The sequence below is a fragment of the Cebus imitator genome, unplaced genomic scaffold (genome assembly GCF_001604975.1).
Source record: "Cebus imitator isolate Cc_AM_T3 unplaced genomic scaffold, Cebus_imitator-1.0 Scaffold117, whole genome shotgun sequence".
NCBI lineage: Eukaryota > Metazoa > Chordata > Mammalia > Primates > Cebidae > Cebus > Cebus imitator.
In genome coordinates this window covers 2,202,613-2,207,642 of record NW_016107432.1, presented here as the reverse complement: position 1 = coordinate 2,207,642, position 5,030 = coordinate 2,202,613, and positions in this window count along the sequence as shown.

Genomic DNA, 5,030 nt, shown 5'->3' with positions numbered 1-5,030 from the left:
TTTTTTGTATTTTTTTGAGAGACTGGGTTTCACCGTGTTGTTCAGGCTGTTCTCCAACTCCTGACCTCACGATCTGCCTGCCTCAGTCTCCCAAAATGCTGGGATTACAGGCTTGAGCCACCATGCCCTGCTCTTTGCATATTTTTATAAAATATATCTAGAGGCCTGAGGAGGTGGTTCTTGCCTGTAATCCCAGCACTTTGGGAGGCCGAAGCAGGTAGATCATGAGGTTAGGATTTTAAGACCAGCCTGGTGAAACCCCGTCTCTATTAAAAAATGCAAAAATTAGCCTGGTGTGGTGACATGTGCCTGTAGTCCCAGCTACTTGGGAGGCTGCGGCAGAAGAATCACTTAAGCCTGGGAGACAGTGGCTGCAATGAATTGAGATCACGTCACTGCACTCCAGCCCAGGTGACAGAGCAAGACTCTGTCTCAAATAAAATAAAATAAAATGATATCTAGAGAAAACAAAAGACTAATATTTTTTAAAGAAACACCATATTTTCCAGCCATATATGAAAATAATTCTAACTCCTTGGTCATTAATAAGTAACATTTCATTTAAAAAATGTTTCTCTTGGCTGGGCATGGGGACTCATGCCTGCACTCCCAGCATTTTGGCAGGCTAAGGGAAGAGGATCCCTTGAGGTCAGAAGTTCAAGACCAGCCTGGGAAACATAGAGAGATCTTGTCTCTAAGAAAAAAAATTTTTTTTTGAGACAAACCGTCGGTCTGTCACCCAGGCTGGAGTGACATAGTGGGATCTTGGTTCACTGCAACCTCCACCTCCTTTAAACATAAACATTTCATTTCATTCTCCTGCCTCAGCCTCCAGAGTAGCTGGGACTACAGGTGCCTGCCACCAAGCCTGTCTCATTTTTTTTTTCCTTTGATAAAGATGGGGTTTCACCATATTGGCCAGGCTGGTCTCAAACTCCTGACCTTGTGATCCACCAGCCTTGTCCTCCCAAAGTACTGGGATTACAGCCCTTATATACCATGCCCTGCCAGAAAAAAAAATGTGAAAGTAGCCAGGTGTAGTACCATGTGCCCATAATCCCATCTACTCCAGAAGCCGATGGGGGAAGGACCACTTGAGCCCTGGAGGTCAAGGCTGCAGTGAGCCATGATGGCACCCCTACACTCCAAAGAGAGAATCTGTCTGAAAAAATTAAAACAGACCAGGTGCAGTGGCTCATGTCTGTAAACCTGGCACTTTGGGAGGCCAAGGTGGGTGGATCATGAGATCAGGAGTTCAAGACCAGCCTGGCCAACATGGTGAAACCTTGTCTCTACTAAAAATATAAAAATTAGCTGGTTGTGGTGGTGGGTACCTGTAATTCCAGCTACTTGGGAGGCTGAGGCAGGAGAATTGCTTCAACCCAGGAGGCGGAGGTTGCAGTGAGCTGAGATCATGCCACTGCACTCCAGCCTGGGGTACAGAGCAAGGCTCCATCTCAAAACAAATAAAATGTGCTTCACTCTTCAGCTATAGTGTATTACTGAGTACTTTTAAAAGTCTAACAAGATACTAGGAGTAGCTACCTCTGAAGTGAGACTTTCATCTCTTTGTTTCTTGTTCCCAATATGTTTATTTTACATTGTGGAGAATTGCAGATGGTTGGTTTTTGTTTGTTGGTTTTTTGAAACAGGGTTTCACTCTGTTGCCCAGAGAGTGATGCAATCAGGACTCACTGTAGCCTTCAACTCCCAGCTCAAGTGTCCTCCTACCTCGCCTCCCAAGTAGCTGGGACTACAGGTATATGCTACCACACTGGGCTAATTTTTATGTTTTTATTTTTTGTAGAGATGAAGTCTTACCATGTTGCCCAGACTGGTCTCGAACTCCTGAGCTTAAGCCCTCCTCCCTCTGGGCCTCCCAAGGTGCTGATATTACAGGCATGAGACATCATACAGCCTGACAGTTACTGGCAAATTGAGGTAATGTGGGAAATAAGAAAAAGCAATCAATATTTAAACATAAACATTTCATTTTAAATTTAACACTCTTTTGGTGACTTTTTCCACTTATATTTGTTGTTGTTGTTGTTGTTTTTTGAGACAAAGTCTTGCTCTGTCACCTGGACTGGAGTGCAGTGGCACAATGTAGGCTCACTGCAACTTCTGTCTCTCTAGTTCAAGAAATTCTTCTGCCTCAGCCTCCTGAGTATCTGGGATTCCAGGTGCATGTCACCACACCAGGCTAATTTTTATATATTTTTAGTAGAAAAGGGGCTTAACATGTTGGTCAGTCTGGTCTCAAACTCCTGACTTCACCATCTGCCCACTTAGGCCTCCCAAAGTGTTGGGATTACAGGTATGAACCATTGTGCCCAGCCTAGTTTTTTTGTTTTGTTTTTGACATGGAGTCTTGCTCTTGTTGCCCAGGCTGGAGAGCAATGGCACAATCTCGGCTCATTGCAACCTCCGAATCCTGGGCTCAAGCGATTTTCCTGCCTCAGTAGCTGAGATTACAGGTGCCTGCCACCATGCCTGGCTAATTTTTATATTTTTAGTAGAGATGGGTCTCGACTATGATGACCGGGCTGGTCTCAAACTCCTGACCTCAGGTGATCTGTCCTCCTCAGCCTCCCAAAGTGCTGGGATTATAGGCATAAGCCACCATGCCCAGCCTTACATATATGTTTTTAAAAGCTCTTAACTGTATAAGTCAATTAAGACAGTTGCAGGTGGGCAATAAATAAATAAATAAATAAATAAACTCTTAACTCTTGGTATTGTTTATTTATTGGCTTATTTCTTGGAGACAGGGCCTCACTCTGTCACCTAGGCTGGAGTGCAGTGGCCCAATCTCCGCTCACTGCAATCTCGCCCTCCTGGGTTCCAGTGATGATCCTGCCTCAGCCTCCAGAGTAACTGGGATTACTGGCCCATAGCACCACGTTCAGCTAATTTTTGTATTTTTTTTTTTTTAGTAGAGACTGGGTTTCTCCATGTTAGCCAGGCTAGTCTGGACCTCCTGACCTCAAGTGATCGGCCCACCTCAGCCTCCCAAAGTGCTGGGGTTATAGGCATAAGCCACCACCCCATGCCAATTCCTGCTATTACATACATTGTATTTTTTTCTTGTCAGACAATTAGGAAATTTACATTTGCAATTGATACGTAGCTTGGTTTGCAGTATAGCTTTATGCTGTTCTTTATCAGGGAGTAGATTTCTCAAGTGTTGCTCAGAGACAATTGGCAACCCTAGATTAGAGTGCCTATGGGGTTGGTGCCAGATGGGCTGGGAGTAGGCATTGTCTGAATTAGATGTTGGAGCTGATGACCCCTCATCCCCAGGTACCTTCTATTCAAATTATCCTAGGTAGTGGGATAGGGACAACTGCTACAGGATCTGCATCTTTTCGGACAGCCCAGGACCCTGAAAACAGTCATTGTTTAGTGAATGTTTATTGTCCGGCTGAGATTCCTGCAAAACCTAACTCTGCTACAATGTTCTCAGGTGGATGCAGATGATGACTTTAAAGTTCCTGTAGAGTTCACAAACTCTATTCACATGTGCTACAGATAATTTTAAGAATTCAGAGCTGGACAGGGTGGCTCACACCAGCAATTCTAGCATTTGGGGAGATACAAGCAGGAAGATCATTTGAGTCCAGGAGTTTGAGACCAGCCTCGGCAACACAGGGAGACACCATCTGTACACACACAAAAAATTAGCCAGGTGTGGTGATAGTATCTGTAGCCCCAGCTACTCAGGAAGCTAAGGTGTGAGGATCACTGGAACCTGGAAGGTTGCGATTACAGTGAGCTGTGATTGTGCCACTGTGCTCTGTCTGGGCAAAAGATGGAGACCCTATTTCAAAAACTAAATAAACCGTTGTATCTATGTGTTGCTACCAAATTCTAATGTTTGAACTCAGGACTCTTTTCATCAAATCTTGTATTTACACCATCCAAAAAGAATTTATTTGATGGAATGAAACCAATGCGAATCCTCTGTGGTTCTAGGATACAGCACCTTTTAACACAAGTGTTTGTTCTGTGCACCCTGGTCTCTGGTTCAATAACAACTCATCACTTAAGCCCTAGGGTCTGAGAAAAGGAGATAGTGTGAGCAGCTCTGATAGAGGATGAGCAGAAAGAAGTCAGAAATCTGAACAGGATTAATCCAGGCTCTGGCCTTTCCAGAGCTTTCCCCCAGCTCTCCCCTGCTCCCTTCCTCTCTGTTGTGTCTCCTGCTGCACCCCACCCCTGGGTGACAGGGGTGCTGTGCAGAGGAAATTCAGTCATTCCCAGGTTTATTCTGTGTCACTGCAGTCCATTTTCCACAGAAACTGAGTTTCTGTCTCACTGAGTGACCTCCATATGCTCATGTAGCACCAACAGCCTTTTCTGTCACAATCATTTTTTGATTATGTATTTAGTAGCATTCCCACAAGAAGAGTTGGAAAGATTCCTCTGATTATGAAAGTAATCTCGCTGGGCACTCTGGCTCACTCATGTAATCCCAACACTTTGGGAGGCAGAGGCAGGCAGATCACGAGGTCAGGAGATTAAGACAATCCTTGCCAATATGGTGAAACCCAGTATCTACTAAAATACAAAATCAAAATTAGCTGGGTGTGGTGGCACTCCCCAATAGTCCCAGCTACTCAGGAGGCTAAGGCAGGGAAATCGCTTGAACATGGGAGGTTGCAGTGAGTGGAGATTGTGCCACTGGGCTCCAGTCTGATGACAGAGCAAGACTCTGTCTCAAAAATAAATAAATAAATAAATATCTTAGGCCAGATGCGGTGGCTCATGCCTGTAATTCCAACGCTTTGGGAGGCGTAGGCAGGTGGATCATTTGAAGCCAGGAGTTCAAGACAAGTCTGGCCAACATGGTGAAACCTCTCCTCTACTAAAAATACAAAAATTAGCCAGGTGTGGTGACACACATTTGTAATTCCATCTCCTTGGGAGGTTGAGGCAGGAACCTGGGTGGCAGAGGTTGCAGTGAGCTGAGATGGCCCCTACTGCACTCCAGCCTTGGTGAGTGAGTGAGACTGTCTTTCAGGAAAAAA